Source organism: Struthio camelus, chromosome 15 (assembly GCF_040807025.1).
Source record: "Struthio camelus isolate bStrCam1 chromosome 15, bStrCam1.hap1, whole genome shotgun sequence".
NCBI lineage: Eukaryota > Metazoa > Chordata > Aves > Struthioniformes > Struthionidae > Struthio > Struthio camelus.
Window position 1 is genome coordinate 12,299,996 of NC_090956.1, and position 21,071 is coordinate 12,321,066.

Here is a 21,071-nt window from a genome sequence, read left to right on the forward strand (position 1 = left end):
TCTTTCTGTGGTTGTATAAGGTGCTTTAAATAATGCAAGGTGAGAACAATGACTTCAGGCTTACCTACTGAATGTACTATTGATGTAAGAAGATCTTGACAATACTCAATGATCTATTGCGCATTCATTTTGCGGTATAAAAGGAATATTTCTGTTCCAGGGGTACTGAATGACTAGGACAATTTGCACAAAAAAGAAATATTTCCCAGTGTTATCCAACGTGAGGCTGCTGGCATTCTCATTTTTCAAAAGTAGTCCTGATGGTCTTTCTGCAATGCAACAGCAGATCATGCTTACCGTCTGAGGGTGGGTTGAATAGACTGCACGCTGAAAAAGGATCAAACCCCTCAGGTCAGCACTGAAACGTCTCCTGGGCAGAATCCTACATTCCCATGGAGATCCCTTGGAGAACCCTCATTAATGCAAAACTGTTTTTGCTTGCACAGGTAGGTAGAAGAAAGTAGAGAACTGAGCATAATTGTCAAGCCCACTGTGTGAGTAACCAACAGTTCTTTGGGTGGCAGGAAGAGGTCATAAGCATTAAAAATTACTCTACTGAATTATGGACATTCTCTGAATATCACCTGGAATAGACGAATGCCACTCTTCAACCATATTCTCATTTCTTGGGAGCTTGACCTGCTTCTCTGACAGTCTTTTCCAATTAATATTAATAAATGTCTACAAGCTCCCAGTCATTGCAATTATGCTATACTTCAGCTCAGTTTCTTCACTGATTTAGTAATCAATTGCATTTTCAGTGATGCGAAATAGAAGCCTTTTTGACAAAAGTGTATTTATGAAAAGACCACCCAAGTTATTTAAAATATGCTGATGTTGCTAAATTACTTTCATTCCTCTACTTGTTCTAAACTGCACATACATCTTCAGGTATGGAAACTACTTTAATCTGAAAATATGCTTTTGATTGATGTTTAAGTAAATGTATTTTTTTCAAGCGCTGATGAGACGCCAGAAAGTAGTAGTATTAATTCAGAGCCCAAAAGATATACTGGAGTCTGTGATCAGCACAGATTAGAGATGCACTTGAGGATAAGAACACCATCTTTGGAAATGCTGGGGATGGGGAGAGGGCAGAATTGCAACAGAGAACAGTAAATCCTTAGATCACAATGGTGTTGGACCTATAGGTGTCATTCTTTCAGGAGTCTTGGGAAATATTCTTTAGCTCAGCATGACTGCAGAAAAGAAGTCATGACATCTCTGCTTGTGACATTTCTAGAAGGAAATCAAGATGAACTGGGAGGGCCAGAGAAGAAAATGGGCCTACTATATCTTTTCTCTCTCTTTCCCCTGTAATGACTGGATATAATATGTTACAGATCATGCTGACTGACTGAAAAGTTCTATATAAGAAACAGATGCTCTTCAAGATCTTCCAGGGACTGAGTGAAAAATCCCTCACTAAGTGCATCAGACTAATGATGACTAATAGGCATCATAAAGATAAGTTTCTTTAAAAGTCTGTCCATTCACCATTTGAGCTACAACCTTTACTAACTTGTAATAAAACTGTTCGTTCTTTTACAAGAATATGATGGATAATGAAAAAATGCACCAAACACTGACATCACAGTGAGGCAAGGAGTCCATGAATTCCAGACACAAGATCCTCACCCACCTTGTGCTTTGTTACACCGCATTATTTTATTTTCTTGATTACTATACTTAAGTGGTTCAAGAGTGCATTAGACTGATTTTTTTCCTCATTCTTCTTCCTCTACATCTTGCCTTTTTTTAAGCCCATCAGGGTTTCTTCTCTTTTACTTCAAGCTGTGTGACAGTCCAATAGCGTGTGACAGTCCAATAGTATGTAACACACTTTGTTACCCCTACCCATCCCTGTTAGTTGGGCATGAAGTACCCTGTGAGTTGCTTAAAATATGTACTGCACATAAGAGTGTAAAAGCTTTACATCATTTGCCGGTTTTGAGTATTTTGAGATATGAACAACTCCTTCATTTTGAAAATTTCAGTATCAGTATCTGGACTTGGTGGGTCTGGTCACTTCTGCTTTTGTAATGTTTGTGCTTGGTGATGCTTCCTGTGGAATCCTTAGGGGGCATTGTTGACCTGAAATTTTTAGAAGTCTCAAAGAATGGTTTTGTTGGACAACCAGCGTACGATTTCTGAATGCTTTCACCTGTTCAAGTCTAGTTTTTTCTCCCATGCCCTTAATAATTCAAACAATAGAAAAAACAAGAGTACACAATACATTTTTCTGGTTAAAATATTTAGCTCTTACTATCACACGATCCTCACTGATAGATAGCAAAACTCCCACTACATTATTTTGTGTAGGCTCATATAATCTGCATAATTTGCCCAGTCTTAGTTATTAAGATCCAAACCTCTTCAATAAGCCAAACAGTCCTGCAGTTAACACCATTCTTTTCATCTCCAAACATCTAATAAAATTGTAAATAGCATGAATTAGATTTAAAAAAGTAGAATGTAATATTTTATCTATAAGAAAAAAAGCTATGATAAGTAATAGTTCATCAGTATCTCCAGTTCTCTTGGCTAGTTAAGCTGCTGCCTAGGGCCATGCAACGTAGAATTCCACCCAAATAAACTAGTCCAGAAACCTGGTTATAACATAAGGAGGGGTAGGCAGTGCTTCCCTTGGATGAAAAAATAAGATTCAATCTACAAATTGCATTGGTTCATGCTTGTCATATTAAAATAATCCAATCAAACTTAGGGGAATAAAAAGGCAACATGATTAGAAGTAGAGTCACCCCTTTCTACACTGTGCTGCCAAAGGCAGAGACTCCAGAATATTCATGCCTTAGCAGCTGAAGTAAATCGCTAACTGCTTGGCACTGTCTATGATCACTACCTTCTAAGATCACTGTACAAAAGTTGAGGAAGCACTGCTGAATTTTCTAAATATCAGAGTAATTTGATGAGCCTTCTGAGATGTGGGTGGAATTGCTGTCCAGCTGTCACCTTCCCTCTACTTCTGCACAATAAACTAGAAATTCATTTCCAAAAATCTCTTTCAGCAATGCAGTTCACACACAGACACAATAAAGGAACTTCATTTGCTAACTCACTTCATACAATAAATACTTTAAAAAAACGTGTGTCTAATGCACTCCACCTGGAAACACTGCTTTAACACTGGGGAAAGCTATCAGCGAGTTGCTTAAAAGTTAAAATAAAATTATTTGAAATGAGATGTTCAAAAGTTAAAATGAAATTGTGCTGCTGTGAATCAACTATAAACTGAATTTTGAAAGTACTAGGAGATCAGAATGAATTAAAAGATTATTGGATGCAATAAAAAATGAAACAAAACGCAGCATTTTTATAGTTATATATTACAGATTTAGAAACTGTCAGGTAATTCCTCCTAATTACAGATATCAGCAGAGACTCTCATGATGCTTATAAAATCATTGCCAGGTATTCTAAGCTCTACTTCAATATTCAGGATATTATTCAGCATGTACTGCATACTTCCTGATGACTTCCTGTGTATTTTGTGGCATTGTTGCATATTTTAGGTGAATGTCTTCGTTAAAGCCAATAGACTTAAGTGATCCATAGTCAGTCAGTTGGAAACATATTTTGATTGCTATATGGCAGAAGCAGGAATTTGCTATTTTATGCCTGGACTGTTGTGATGAAACAGTTCTTTGACTTCCTTTACTGACCTTTCAAAAGGATGATAAATACCAAATCTATATGGTGAGCATTTGAGTTCCACTTTAGTGAAAGATTTCATTAAATTGGAGCTGTGGGGGGAGGTTGCTCAGCTTGATACTGAAAAGATAGAATGATCCTTGAAGAACAGCTCTCAGAATACTTGCAAATAACCCAATATGGACTGGACTGCAGTGAGGAATGTATTGAACAGGTAGTGTCTTAGAGATCACAGACATAGCCTGGCATTATAACTACAGATTCAACAGACACTAAAATTTATCAACACAATACATATGAAATTTTAGATGAAAACAAAGGAAATTAAAATATTCATAGACACTTATTGCAGGCTCAACTGGCAGTCAAGTCTCACAGAAGTCCATCATATAGTGACAGCTTCCTTTTCTCTCAGTTGTTAGAGTGATATGAAGAGAAATGAGGGAGATGTCCCGGGCTTCATTACCCTAGGAAGAAAATTGATCCCAAGAGAAAACTGACAAGCAAGGTAAAGGAAGTGTTTTGATATAATGACCAAGTTGTCAAACATTTAAGCGTTTTCAGACTGTTCAAGCCAACTATATTCAATCATATCTGATGCATAAAATTCTAAGCTTGCTGATATAGATAGTATCAGTAGTAAGGAAATGACAGCATTTAATGGAAGTGCTTATGAAAGGGTTCAGATTTAGGTCCTAAATCACTCACCACCAAGTTAGAGGCAGCGTCTGCTAAGAACCACAATCATAGCCTTATTCTTTGAGTTCAGCGTATATTTCCCTAGAACACAACTGTCAGGTGCTTGGGACATCTTGGTCGCTCTGTATTTGAGAACACTGTCCATGTCACAAGAAAACATCAGTAGGAATACCATAGCCATGTATGAAAGTATTTACTTCACATAACTTACAGAATGGGAAGTCTTACCTGAATTAGCAGGAATCAGAACAGAAGAAAAAAGTGAAAGTTAAGAAGTACGGGGGAGGGAAAGATTCCGTATGATTTCTGCTCTCTAGCAAAACCTCTTCTAGATTCATTTCTCACATGTCCTTCCATTTATTGTAACAGGAGTTTCAGAAGTGATAGATAGTGATTTACTGGAAAGCCAATGCCTGTCATTGAAAGGGATGATACAGCTGGAAACACTACAAAAAACACTAGCTTATCCCTATCAGTGTAAAAAGGTTCTCTAAGTTAAGGAAACCATAAGCAAAAAATTGTCTGAAGAGTTACAGGTAATGTCATACAATAAGAGATGTGCTTTTAAGAGATCTAGCAGCTTAGATAAAATAGGCATATAGCTGTAAACTGTGGGACCCATTAAGACTGTAAAATGATGTTTAGATGACATACAATCTGGAGCTCTCTAGATAGTTTGGAACTTCTCTCTCATGAAGGGTGAAATAAGTCAACAAGAGGAAAAGATTATATATATCATAGTGGTTTTGCTGTTTAACTCATTAACTCTTTCTAAAAAGATTTGTTGAAGAATCTCTGCTCATGTCTTAGTTGTATAACGGCCCCATCTACATCTGTAAAATGGGAATTTAACCTTTCTGCAGGTGTAAAAAACAGTTAAAGGATTCCATGACACTTACAGCTAGGTCACCTCAAAATGAAAAAACAACTTGCATGAAGGGTGTTGGGGAATATGCTCTCATAAAGACTTTCTCACTTGGGAAACAGACAAGCATTACTGCACAATAAAACTGAGTAAGATCACTGCAGCCACTAGTCATACTGTCTTTAAATACTGACATCGAGCAGCATTTGTGTGCAGGCCACATGCAATTCTAGCAGCAAAGAATCAACTGAAAAGCTTAACTGGAAATTGTTTCCTAAGTCTTTATAATTATATCTATGCAAGCTTACAAAACAAAGGCTTTGTTCATTTTCAATAAATGGTCATATATTTGCTACCATTTACAATAAACGGACATAGCAGTTCCAAAAGACACGTGAGGAGTATAAGCCCAAACAGCATCTTTCAAAGGGTGAGAACATATCATCACCTTCTTCTCTCACCAAGTCCAACAACCCCAATGCATCCAGTCTAGAAGAGAGTCCCTCCTTTTTCCTAGCAACATTCAAAAGAATCAATAATGGCTCATGAAAACGAAATGTTTCCAGTTTCCTATTCACATATATGGTTGAATTCAGGTCACAGCTGAAGAATGGCTTGTAACATTGGAAAGATGCTCTCACACACACAGTAAATTTCAAATTCATAGTTCATTCTGAGTGAAAATTCAGTTCAGTGCAAATATTTTAAGTAGTAACTGTGTACCCACAAGAACTCCAGCTCCTACACTCTACTGTGGAACAAGATGCCATAGTTGAAGCGCTAAGTAATAATTTGTTTTTGAGTCCCTTAAAATAACACTTGTCAAAGTCTTCACTTTGTTTCTACAATAATTTGCGAAGTTTCCCACTTAAATCTTTTTCCTCCTGGTATTTTCTAATAAAGATAGACATTGCAATGACATTGGCTAGACCTTAACAAAGTTCCCTCAAGCAAGAGAGGCATGAGCAGAGAAATCAGTTTAGCACTTAGACAAATTGCTAAACAGTCCCTGTGAGAGCTTCCATTATAGACCTAATTCTATTGTTTTTCCTTTCACCTTGTTAAGTAAATGTCCTACAAATGCTAGAATACATTGAGGAAGAGACAAGGGGGAAAGAAAGAAACTAATTGTCTCCATATTGTCATCAGAGTGGTCATTTTTTCTAACTGGCATCTAAAATAGATAAGGGAAGGAGGGAGGGGTCAGGGTGGCATTAAAAGTAATTAAAATTACTGGAAGTAATTACAAATTTACTACGTTACATAAAGACAGAAAATGTGTCTGGCTGACAAAATCAAAGCCCTATATCAAAATGGAAAATCCGTACTGTATTGTATAAAAAAAAGTAGTACAAGCTTACAATAAGTATTCTATCATATTAACCCCCATACCTCTGAAAACACACGGTTCTCTGCATATCATAAGGATATATCTAATTTGCGAACTACTTCATGTCTGTGAATTTCAAGGACAGCAGTTTAAACTGCTAAGTAGATGTTTTCATGCAGAATTTAAATGGCCTTTATGTCTTGCATCTTAATTCACCTTCAATATAATTTATTAAAAAAAAATCCAAATTGAGATGAATTTAATTATGAACAAGACTGCCGATGCAGAGCTTTAGCATTGTTTAGACTGCTAAACATAATTCAGTACCCACATAGACATGCTTGTGGGATGTACTTACGTGATATCTTCTTTGGTAGCAAAACCACTGTAAGAAATTGCCATTTGTCTCAGAAATCTTTTGCCCATGCCAGAAACACGTGCCCCCCACACTTCAGTTTGTCACACACTGTTTTGAAATGATCCAGGCTGAAAATAACCTTCCAAAGAAAAGTTGCTGCCAAGAAACAACGCATGACACCAACTCAAATTTGGCAGCTAACACAATACACAACCAGGAAAAGCTAGGCTGACCATTCATTTGGTTTTCTGTTATCAACTGATTTTTAGTTTTTGGTTTTTATTTTCTTTTTGGCACTTAGAGAGGTCTGTTAATTATTGTAGAGCACGTTTTTTTAAATACTTCTGCTATTCACATTAAATAGAACAGCAACAAAGTTTTTCAGAACTTTAAGACTTGCGATTTGATCACAACACTTCTTTTGATAACAGCTTTCTCATTTCATATAACACATCTGTGCGATATATTTGAGAACTGAATAAGTGCTATCCTATCCTACTCATCCATGTTTAACCATAACCACACCACAAGCCACTATGCTGTTTCAGTCATTTATAGTGTACCTAGGCACTGGGAAGAAAATTGAGATTATGATGCTCTTGAAACGTGTCTCAAGATACCTGAACAAAGTCACCTGTAGCTCCTGTTAGCGTTATAAATCCATACAGCTGAGGACCATTTTACATATAAACTAGTCACTTTGATATGCAACTGACAAAAGATGTTTCAAAGGTCTGTCAGAGTTCATTTTTCTCTGAACTGCAGGGCTTGCTAAAGTAAGTACAAGTTTCACTGAAGTTGTATGGAATTTTGGCCATAGCTTCTCACAAAAAGAACAAAAATATATGAAAGGCAATCATGCTTGCCAGATTAAGGCTTCCTGACTAGAGCTGAAAGAACTGGCTCAGATACTGATGGTAAATACAAAAACTAAGCTTTGGTGTTTCATTGGAATTGGTACAGGAATATATCTATATCTGTAGTAACCTTATCAATATCATCTCACAATGTATTCTAATATGCAGAAGAATTCTACAGCCCACCTTACTATGTTTTTGTATTTGAAATTTGATTCACAGCTGTGACATACAGGTAACTCAACAGGCTGATACTTCTCATGCATGAAGGATAGATTTCAGGCATTACTGCATTTTATATGTTGCTAGAGCTGCCTTTGCATCCAAGCTGAAAAAGATGCATTTCAGAGAGAACAGCATCCTATAAATTTTTAGATAACCAAAGCAGAAATAAGAACTTTAACTTCTCATAAAGCTCTTATCAAGACTGAGTATTATTTAGGTTTGAGTACATACGAAGGCTATTTCTCAGACTCTGCCCTCCTTATACAGACATGTATACATATTCAAAAACAACAAGTTGTTTATAGGCTGAATCTAGGTTGGTCCTGTTTTAAGTAGGGGGTTGAACCAAATGACCTCTAGAAGCCCTTTCCAACGTATACTGTTCTGTTATGCGATGAATTCTAATTCTGCTGTCATTTACGCTATTATAAACCAGGACTCTCTTCAAAGTCAACAACATTACACTGCTGTTAAAGCTCTCTGAGTTCATAATCAACTTATTACTGCCTTAGGTAAAACTTCAGGTAAAAATACCACTGCCATATCTCTACCTGTAAGCATATGTACCTTCTTTTTCTGGATTGATTCTGCCATATTCAACTAAGATCACTAGACCGCCCCCCATGTCAAAGAGGCCTGTTTATTTTACTACGCAAAAGCAGCCTTGCGATTTGTCACATTTAAAACTGTCAGATATAGAGACCACAATTACAAATGTTTACCCATGGAAAGAAAAAACATCCAATCTTAATGTTGTTTGGTTTCTCCTCGTGCATATACTTAACATCAAATGGTGAAACAGCGTTCATAAAATACCAGCACAAAAAAAATTACTTTAGTATTTTCTACATCAAAGTCGCCACAGTGTAATGACTATATTCTTTCATTTCTGGCTTTTAAAGCAAACTGATTATTAAACTGGCCACCCTACTTACAACAGAAGTTCAAAGGGAATAACTTCTGTCAAGATCTCCTTAAGCAAGAGGATTTATTCCTCAGGAAAGACATGAGAGAAGTCATATGTTAAAAGCCATGCTCTAAGTGTAATTCAAAAACAGTAAGTTTGTCTAGTCTGAGACTAGATACAGAGGAAAGTACACTACTTTTTTTTTTGCTTTTGCACGCATCACATACGTACAAAACTTGCATCTCTCAGCTATTATAGCAGTTTCTTTTTATAGCAGTGTCTCTTTTTATTAGAACTTCTATGAGAAAAGATACTTGAGGAAAAATTGGACAAAATAATGTTTGCGATTTGGACTTATCTGTCAAAATGCTAGTCCTTTACAAACTGTTGTGCTCAGTAATGTTCAAGAAAAAAGTCTGGCTACCACTGCTTTTAACAAAGCAAGGCTTTCTAAACATTTTTACTGTCTTTCATTCCTACCTTTACCTAACTCTCACCCGAGCAAGATGAAGAGCATACAAAACAGATTTGCTGTACCATCCAACAGAGAGAGAAAAAAAAAAAAAAATCATTTTATGCCAGCAGAGATGTTTCCTGTAGTAAAGGCCTGACTTATGGTCTTAATCAGTTGCAGTTTCAGGTAGAGGATTTCCTTGCTGTTGAAGGGTCTAAAAATTATGATTTCAGTCCTAGAATTTGGCACCCTCCTTTTCACGTGAGAACAGCTGGGAAGGCTGTAGTGGTTTTGCTCAAAAGAATCTCATAGCGTAATCAGATCTTAAGCTATCAGGAAACTATAATCTCATGAGGCATTAATGGACCCTTCCTCAGTTGGAGAATGCGAGTCTAATTTTAACTGCCGTTCGTTTTACAGCAAAATAAATTAATGGCATTACTACTATTGTAGATTAGGTCACATTTAACAAGCTTCATCCCTCAAAGTTGGGTGCAAAAATAAAAATTCAATCCATTTAATATCATTATTGTGACATTTTTACAAGCATTAATATCCTGCCTAATGTCCTCCTTGTATTATTAACCACCCCTCTAAAACCAGTCCCCTTCCCTTTTATGTCATATGCGTTCACTCAGGAAAATGGCTTAGTTAAGATTAATAATACTTGAAGTTATTGAAGTAATTATGCATCTACTCATGCATGGACTTTCAGAATCTGGAACAACAGAGTTAGTGGTTTCCTTTCCCTGTTGCTCCTTCTGAAACTAAGCTTTGAGTTTGCTGTATTTCACTAATGGGAGTTTCAAAGATATTTTAGAATAAGCATTACCCTATTAATATAACATTTTATTATTATCCAACTAAATTCACTAATAGTTCTCTACATATTTACTATGAAATAAGTAGTATGGGAAATAGCAGGTGAGTCAAATTTTTCTAGGGTTTCTCCACTTATTTTTGTCTTATATGCTTCAGTCAAGCTCCATTGATGATCCATTTCCTAATCCAAAATCTGAACATCTTTATAAGAAAAGAGCAATTTCTCTGATCCTGCAGTAGCATACAAGGTAATTTAAGTTGAAGAGCGAGTCAGGACAGTTACATTTTGAAATCCATTCCATGTATTCTCAAACAAGCTCATTTGCAAGCAATAAATGTGCCAGTTTCTCCTGGATGTCCCTCATTTTTTCTGTGATCCATCACATTTAAATCATTAAAAGATCAAAATTTAATCACATGGAAATTAAGGTCACTCTAAGAGACATACAAAAGAAGCCACTCCCTCATGCAAATACTGAAACTTTTTATTTCTTAGATTACTATGCTGTTTGAAAAAAGCTTATCACTTACCCACAGAAAAAGTCATACTTTGCATGAAAGAAGGATGTCAGCATGCGCTACTGATAGCTAGATTCCAAGGCTGAGCTCTGCTGCAAAGCCTGCCATTTGAGACCAGGATATGATTTATTTTGGCTCAGAGCTCACTAACTGCAAATCTGAACACCATCATATTTTCCAAAAATCAAGCAGTTCAGCGAATAATGGGAGATTTTGCTGGCCTCATTGAATTGTACTGTAACCCCTCAAAGGCAACACGTTTTCCTCAAAAGAAATGCTGCATTCCGCAAGTGCAAGATTGTGTGTGTGGCTACAATGTGTTTTGGGTAGCTATTCCTCAACTGCCACCACTGTAAACCTTAAATAATTTCATTACAGTACGGAGGGAGCACCAAATGCTATGAAGGGCATGTTTCCTTTGTGCTGTTGTGTATGGCTACACAAGAGGCCATGGAAAGAAAGGTCTGATAGTATTTCTCCCACAGCTTAATATTAAGGCTAAAGTATTTGTACCTGATAAAAAAAATTTCCATTAATGAGATACATTAAAAAAAAAATCTGTTGGAAAACAGAAATGGCAAATCTCTCATTCTGTGCTAAGAAAAAATCTCATCTAGTTACGCTGACCTCTCTTTCCTGAAGATTGCCACTAGAAGCTTGGAGGGAGTTTACAGATAGAGGCAAACCATACTTTCAGTTTGTCATCAAAGGTTACACCTCATAGGTTACACCTCATACCATACACCTCCTTCCTTTTTACCTAACCAGGAAATAAAAATCAGATAAAACTTGATTGTATATTATATGGAAGATAATCTAATGAAGCAGCAGGTGACTGAGTGAACTTAATGATGAAAATAGGCCCCTTCCACCCAGTCCTATGTTTCTACTCCCTCCATCTCAATCAGACCAAAAAGGCAGCCTCAGCATACAGTGTTTAAACACCAAAATTGACAAACAAGAGAAACACCAAGAGACTCTGCCCTCTCCACCTGCAGAAATGACTGTAACACAATTCAGGGTGTTTGCCAGTGTAGGCCATCATGAAATTGGCAGAGAAGTGGCAGATCCTGACATTTTAAATGAGATGAAAACAGAGAATGAAACTAATGAAGAGGTGGAATGTGGGCAATGAAAAAATGTACCCACATCACATATGCCAAGTAAACAGAAGAATGCCTGGTACCTCAAGCCTAGGTCCCGAGAACAAGGAAAATTTGCACAGAATTAACTGGTGCGTGCACTACAATAGATAGCCTCGTCCTAACTACTGATTTTCCAAGCAGAACAAAGGTTACTGACTACAAAACCTGATGAAAACAAAACTCGTTGGAATAGAACTAGGTAAGTACACACGTGAGGGAGGGAGGAAGCTTTCTTTTCTATTACAAGTACCCATTATAGGAAAAAAAAAATTAATCCATCTCACACCGTCCTGTACCTTATTACTACAAACCCGTACACTGGTCACGGCATATAGCCTGAATAAGTGAAACACTCCTGAGGAATCTCAGGGCCTCCTTGATGCCAAGATTAGACATTAGTTAATCTCTGCAACCTCAAAAGGGAGAAAAATGTAATAGCAGAAGATAGGGAAAGTTATTAAGAAAAAAAACTGCCAGTGTTATGCATGAGGTCAGTCCTCTACAAACCAAGTCAAAAATTACCAGAAAGGGCCACTGTACCACTGGCCTTTAGGAATGTAGCATGCCCTGTTCAGTAACAGATGACAAATTCCAGCTGAGATTGCCCTGATGCCCAGGCACAAATTAGCAGGGAACACAGTCAGAGTGATAGCGTATGGCTCTCTGAAGGATAGCAGGCACAAGCTCTCTTTCCCCATACTTTCCTCCAAATTCCATACTAAAAAAAAAAAAAAAAACATAGCAACATTATCAGTTTCTTTCTTCATTTGTGTGCCTTCCCATCTCAAGGCTGCACTCACCTTTTGTCATCTCTCCTCTTAGGTACAGAGTTTGCCTGAAGAGCAGGGACAGTCTGTTTGTTATGGAGGTGAAAATGCCTAACATCATCATGCCTGACCAGAGCATTTAAGACTACAAATAACTAATAAAAGAATTTAGAACAATTCATTAAGTGATGCTATTTTTATCATTTAGTGCTACCAGCATGGTTCATTGCTCTTCAGTACCTCTTAGGAAGAGAGGCTCTAAGCACTGTTGTTTCTTTTCTGAGAGTGTGAGCGAGCGCGTGAAAGAGATGGGAATCTCCCTTTTCACACCCAGGCCTGCAGAAAGCCTCAGTCAACACTAGGCCCTTATCACTCCCCTTGCCCTCCAAGAGGAATATCCCACTTACTAGATTGATGGAAACTTTAGTCTTTAAGTGGAAACATCTTTGCTAGCAAAGCCTCCTCTCCACCCGGAAACATACTATTTCCCCTCCTACTCTGACCAGTAGGAAAAATGGGATCATCTGAACAGGTCTATTTTTTTTGTCCGGACCTCAAAATTCTTTTTGTCTTTGGCAGTAACTAGCTGGATACCATCCTTATATCAGACAACTATCTACAGAACTAAGATAAAACTTTTAAAACAAAGCACAAGTTCATTACAATTTCTTCATGTTTCTCCTCCATTTGGCTCCACGTGAACCTCTCTTCTCACCTTCAAAAGTGCACTGAAATTGCACAGCACACAAATTCTGGCAAAAGAACATGCATTATCTCTTGGAAACACAAATTTTGAATTTATGTGTTGTTTTTTCTAATATGCATATAGAAGATCCCAGAAAAGCCACTATACAGCTACTGAGGATTACTTTCTTTTTCCTACCCTAAAAGGTACTAGGGTATTGCTTTCACATAGGGAGTTCCTATAATGCAGGATAATCTTCCTTTGCTGACCTGGTTAAATAAAATATTAATGAAAGCAGCAGAGGTTATTGCATAACAACATCAGGAGTTATATCCAAAGTTACATAGTTCCCACTGACGAGTTTTATCACTCAGTATCAATTTTACCATTTCTCTCTGCAATGCATAAAATTCTTATCTATTAATTCATCCAGATAACTTAACACGTCTTCCATACAGAGGTCTTCATGTGAAAATTATTATTTATGAGGTGTCAAGTGAACAGTATTACAGCTGTAAGAGACTGCTCGGTAGAGACATAGGGCATTTATTAGTTTAAAAAACTGGCACGCCTTTTTAATTAGGAATGTCAACATTTGACATTTTTATTCCCCCCCCAAAATTGATTTATTACAGATCCATTTAATTTTGGGGAAAAGCTGGCACTAAAAATTCTGATTCACACTCCACAAAGGTAGTTTTCCAGTGAAAATGCAGTACAGTTTTGGATTATCTTACGTATAGCAACTAGATATAAATGAAATACAACTGCATCTTACTCTGTTTAAGATACAAAGGGCTTTGTGTGTGAGAGAGTTCATTTCCACCCACTTTCTAGTTTCTCATTTCTCATCTGGTAACATGTAAAGCACTGTTTAAGCAGTCCATTTAGTAGTTGGAAGGAAACTAGGAACTACCACTCAGTAGATAAAGATATGCCAGCTGTTGTACAGTTTGTACAACTAAGAATAAACACATTCCAGACTTTCAAAAGTATTTTCAACATGGCAGCACTACCTAAGACACACAGTGAACAGAACTTCTACAGCTGTGTAATAGTGTCATAAAGCAAGAATCAGGTGGACCCAATTTCCCCCCTCTCTGCCCCCAAAAGCTTGGTAGTCCCCCATACCAGGGCACTTAAAATACTAGGTCAAACTGCTTCCTATCATTACTGTAGAAAATAAAGTTAGCTTACTGATTTCAGCCTTGCTTACAGTTTTCCTTCCCTAAATTAAGCCTATAACAGCACCATATATTGTTTCTCTACCACTCCGCTATAGCCTCCTGCTAAGTTAATTGCAGCTGCTGATAAAGTCACAACTGTAGTAGTAGTAGAGAAACCAGTGATTCACATGTGAACATGGAGTTAAACGAGGAGGAAAGAGAGGCAGGCAGGCATTGCTCACCTTGGCAAAACAAACAATACTAGGACTAATAGAGTACTGCTAGACTGTTTAGTGCAGTATTTGGAGGGTTTCAGGCCCAAGCCCATTAGCAGTGATGCTTTCAGTCTGCACAAAAGTGGCTTATTCATATGACACATGCCTTAGCTTACCTGAAACTTCACCGGGTTTTTTCCTCCCCAGTGTATTACAGTACAGTATGTTTGAGCTTTGCAGACAGCTAATGCTCTTATTTATGCTGAACATGAATGCTTCTGCCAAATAAACACAGTAAAACCTGCTCTTAATGGATACCAAAGGGACTTCTATTTTTCAGCTCTCCATAACAACTGGTTGAATAGAGCAGGACAATTAGCTTCGAGGAAATCAGAAGGGTGAGATTTACTGTCTGTGAGAAGTAGTGCTGCCCCAGCTGAAGAAAGCAATATAAACAGCTCCAGTCAGAGGGGGGATCTTAAACGTACTGACACTGTCTTCATGAAGTACCAGGATGCCAAGTTTTCCCTGTGTGTGATGAGCAGGGGAATCTTCTACTAGGGTGGGTGGGTGTGCACACAGAGTGGGAAGAGAAAAAACAGGGAGGTCATGGAAGCATTTGGAGCGTATTTGAACTTGAGTATAGCATACAGGAAAAGAAGCTTCAAGGCAAGACAGATGAGGCCAGAAAAGCATGGTATATAAAAAAGAGAAACAATGAAAGAGGCAGAGAAATAATATTCCACAATTAGAAGGAAAGGACTAGGCTACCGACTCCTCTCTTACATATCCAAGTCCAAAGTTATTACTGGCTATCCTATTAAGAACTGTTTCATTACGGATATGACTACTCTATAGGTTTCATCCCAAGTGTTTTTGCCCAGATTACATACAATCCATGCATTCATTCCTCTATTGCTTGCTGTTACTTGAGCTGTGGTTGTTAAGTGTCCTTCTGCATTTAAAAGGAACATTCTCCTATAGCTTCGGGGAGGGGAGGGGGTAGGAAGGACAGTAATCCTTGGATATTCGGCACAGAGAAAGGTAGAATATCTGCAGAAACAGATAGCACAGCACTTGGCTGCTCAGACCCAGTTGTACAGCCTAACTCCGCAGCAGATTTACCCTTAGTTGCATTACTGTGGTTATTTCCAAGCAATTCATTTTGGAAGAGGTGCAGGAGAACGTTACAAAAATAAAAGCTTTATGAGGGCCTTCATAGTCAGTACTAGTTATTGTTAAAATCTGCTGAAACTAAGTGGAAGATGAAAGCAATAGAAAGAACAAAAGACATTGCTTGCGTCTTTTTTTCCGCTGACATTTTGAGATGCCATTTCAAAAGGGTTTATCTCAAAGCATACAGACACATGCTAGAGGCTGGGCATAATTATTTAGACTCATTGAGTCACAGATGTTACCTTTAAGTGGTTTGTCAGTTGTCATGCACCATCTGACAATCACGCTGAAGAGATGAAGTATAAGCAAGAACTGCACGTGTACTTTCTATCTATAGTGTTGTATATTGCAAAGTCACTGTCAAAGACAATCTAATGAGCTCTTCAGGTAGATTTTTATGCTAGTCAGACAAGAAACATTACTGCCATGTACTGATCCATGTGACACTGGCCTCCTAGTTGACATACCAGGGAATCAATTCCGGAGACCTACAGAGCTTCAGCTGAAGAGTAAAGTATATGAAGCATTCAGAATAGCTATCAATATTATGCTGTAGGACTACGAAGCCATATCAAAGAAACTTTTGCAGAAGTCTGCCCTGTGTCTGTTTCTATTTGATAACATATTAACAGTTCTGTTATTTCAATTCATGATGCACTAATAAAGCTGACACTGAATTAAAAGGGTTTGCTGATACTCTGGAGGACAGAATCAGAATTGCTTTGAAATCTGATCAATGGATAACTATGTCCTTTCCATGGGCTTTGTGACAAAAAGAATCAAGACTGCCAGACTGGAAAAATCTCTTGCTTTGCTGCAAAACTTGACTACCTCTGCAGATTTGTTCTGCCCACACTAGCAAGAGGTAAAATACGGAGTCAGTGATACAGTTCAGTGCTGCATGGAATGTATTACAGGATGTCTGAAACAAGTCAGTGAAGAATAATTCACCAATACTTCTTCAGTCACAAAGGCATAACCAGATTAGAGTTGATGTAAATTTATATAATGCCAAACATTAAGCTTTTAAAAAAAGTTTTCACTTGATAAATATTTTCAAGTCCACAGCAAAGAAGCATTGCTACCTGTGTGCAAAAAGACTTCAATAATGCAATATTCTTGGTTCCAGATAGCACACTACATTCACTTATATGGCCATGTCTAGTCATGCTTTGTAAATTAAAGATTTCAAAAGAAATACTTCAGATAAAGTGATAGAGGAAAATCCAACATGAGTAAACTATAATGCTTACAATCAAGACCTATACAGATACTTCCATTGTTTAGACTTAAAGTGACAAGTATCAGAATTTCAGCGAAGCTCCAGAAAATACTCATAATCCTAATGTATGAAAAACAGCAAACTATTTTCTGAAAGAAGTTGCTGTCATATTCTTAACTACTTAATATTGCAGCTGTGCCTAGTCACTATGATTAAGGGAGATGTAAAATTCTGTACAAGTTTAAAACCACAGAGCTTTCTTATGGAGCCAATCCAGTTCTCATTATACCAAAAGGAATCTGAAGGACACTGGAACAAGCCCACCTGCCACACACATGAAAAGGTAATACATTTCTTAGGGTCTGAGTTTTCATCCCAAATATTCATGAGAAAGCATCTATTAACATCTATTCTACAAACTTCATATATCTCCACTAATTCCCTTAAGGAAAAGAAAGCAAAGGGAAAAAAAAAAAATCTATTTTAAGATTGATATTGGCACCTAAAACTGGCCCCTAACATATTCCAGTAACTATATACTAATTACAGTTGCTTACAATATATTAAAAAATACTGGCTGAAAATTTTGTCCTTTTTTCATATAGGACATCAAACCACTGAAACTAAACAAGTTCTCTGCTTGAAAATAAGGCTTGAAGTGAGATATCTTATAGGCATAGTTGTTCAGCTAAAAGGGTGCCTTAAATGTTTCTTAGGTAGAAATGTAAGTCACACATTTCTGAAAGTGTGGTCAAAACAGACATATCATATTATTATAGCTAATTCTTTCAAAGGCTTTGAAATGGTTTTGAAATGCTGAAACCTTCTTTGACAAGATTTTAAGCTTTCTGAGTCAAATCGGGGAACAGTTAAAATAAAGAAACCCTTCATGTTCTCACGGGTGGGAAAGCTACTTCTTACTTAAGCCCATAATGCTTGGGATTTCCAACTGCACAGAAGGCACATGCAATGTCAGTACCTCGCAGACACAGAAGATTCACGTTGCATGCTTTCTGCTCATGGTGTAAAAGGAGAAACGTCAGTGATATTACCTGACTTCATAACAAAGCCAGAAACTGAGCTTCAAAATTATGATTTTAAAAGAAGACATATCAAATGCACAAACAAAAGTATGGGCAGCCTTGGTATACACAAGAGGTAACATCTTTGAAATACTACAGACACTTCTAGAATATTCAGACCATGTAGATTCCAATACCAATAAGTGTATTGGTATTGAAGAGGTAGAAGAACACTTGAAGAGGTAGAAAGAACAGTTGTTTTATTTTATACCATCATGTTTAAGAAGAATGTGATAGGATAAGGTGGAACCCTCTAGTGAGAAGAAAATTGTTCTTCTTCAAGCTACTTACTTTTTAGGGAAGGAAGCTTCAGACTAGCATAAGGGCAGGCAGAAAAAGATGCAGAGAGCAGGAGCTCAGCAAGAGCTGGAGGCCTGCAGTTTATTCAGATACTGGGAGGTTATGTCTATCTGCTCGTCTCAATAGAGTCATTAAAGTTAACAATGGAATATCAGCTCTGGGGTCAGCCATTAGCACTGAATATCAAAAGCTATGGAGGTGATCTGAAAACATCACCATCTAATAAGTGTGGTGAGTAGTACAATATGGAATAAAAAAGGGAACGTGTCCAAAAACATAATGGGACATCAAAATATCAAATTCTCACTCAAAATCAGTTGGAGATGGGTGTATATTTCCAGAGATCCCCCTAGAACACCTTGCCAGCCAATGTTTGAGACAACTCTTCAGGATTAGTTTCTACTCACGCCAGTTTCAGATGAAACTAGGTCTCACTCCGTTTCAGACAGCTTCCTATCCCCATATTTTTTCCCTCTAATACTTAATCAAAGCGTAGATATTGCTATATTTGTGATGTATCACTGCCAAGAAGTAAAAACAGAATTTGTAACCTTAACTTCAAGTTTATTTTACTTTAAAGTAAAACTTGCCGGTCTCCAATGACGGCTCCTGCTTTTCAATAAATACCTTTGGGAGCAAGGGAAAAAGGGTAGCATCTGTGGTAATAAAGTACTGGTATCCATTAAGAGGAGCAGCACGACAAGCTAAAAGTAGGCAAGACAGATTTCCCCACCTGCTCCTCCCCACCCCTTTAATATTCAGCTATTCCTGCTACAGCACTAAAGCTAGGCTACAATAGCACCCAGGCTTTAACTACAGATTAATTCTTCCCAATACATTTTCCAATGCAGTTTCTAAATATGTTTTACATTTTTATTGCAAAGTCAAACCCCAAAGGAGCTCAAGCACTCTGAACTACATGAAAGACTGCACCTCAACTGCACATTAACTTTTGGAGTAACAAGCAAGTAGATCCTCAGTGTACAGCCACAGCCACGGGTAAAGCTAATTTGGGACCAGCATGCTTGTATTGGAAAGTCTCCAATACAAAGTAACTTCACTAAAAGCTAATTTAATACTACTAGGTATGAGCTGTTTTTCTGCAAGAAGGTCAGGCTTCAGCACCTAATTGACGTTTTGCTGCCCCATTTAGGTTTCACAGGACCAGTTGTGAAGTCTAGCATTAAACATACACAGTAGTGCAAGTCTTATCTGAACTCAAATAGGGATCTCTTACATAGTCACACTGTGGCTGTGTGAGCACCTCAGGTTTCTGTACATATAAGGGGCAAGTCTGTTGTAAGAAACTTAGCATGTGAGTGTAATTATACAAGCTATAAGAGATATTTAATACTTTTAGTCTCCCAGCACAAAAGGGTAGAACTTCCTCTAGCTTTTAACGGACAGCAACTCTAAATAAGAATGTCAACCAGCCAGCTGAAACATGATTGTTCTTTGAACACAAACTTTAACCTTTTCCCCCACTAAGCTACTCAATAATCAACGCATAAAATCATGCTGTCCCCACTTACAAGTATTAATCAAATCATCACAGGTTATCTTTAGACTGGTATATAAGACATTCTACACAAATTCACAAGCTGATTTCAAATTTAAGCAACAACAAAAGCCCCTGTGAAATAACAAGTTAAACAGACTCTTCTAGTGATTGGGGGGAGGAGGGGAGGAAAACACACAACCACCACCACACTACGCACGAAAAAACACACACACACGCCACCACACATGAATCTGAACCTGGTCCCCATTCAAGAGATGTTAGAATTCTCTTACCTGAGAATTCATTGTCCTGCCCTTTTCTCAGCGTCACCTTCTCCTATGGGCTCCTTTTTGGAGGAACATTCCAGCAGTAGGAAGCACACCAAGCCCTAGCAATACCAAAAATAAGTGAATTGCACATTTTATTAATTAGGATAATGAGTGCACATTATATTCTGATAACGTAATTTACAAAAAAACAAGAGAAAAGTATCCTGGAGGATACTCAAAATATGCCATATCAATTCAAACTTGAGTGCAAGAACTATCCTTCTGCTTTCTACTTGCAGAATACTTCCATACTGGAAGTCTACATTCCAACAAAGGAGAAAACTGCCACAAGAGACTTAAGTTACTAAAGGATATAGAAGACAGCAAATTAAAAAAGTTATACATTAAGTAAGACTGGCAGATGTAATTTGCATGATAAAGTGTCTTTGCAGTTTTCGTCAAAAGAGAACATGAAGAACATCTGGACACTCAATGTTAGATTAACACCTAAATTTGATAGGATCACTGAATACTCCTGTACCTTTCAATGCTGTTTCATCACACCCTGCTGAAGAGGTACCATCCAAGTCATTCTTAGTAGAGAAGGAACTAATTAACTGAGCAGTAGGACATTCAGAAACTCCATTCAGTACAAGTCAGAGATTGAATATGGCATATGGCTTTTAATGTTTTAGAAGACTGGTTGGGTAAGATCTTCAAATTAGTATAGATTAAGTACAAATTTAAAGATTTCAATGGCATTCTAACAGTTTATACTAGCTAGAATCTGGACAATTGCTTCAAACTTCCAACAAAACATTTGATCACAGATGTT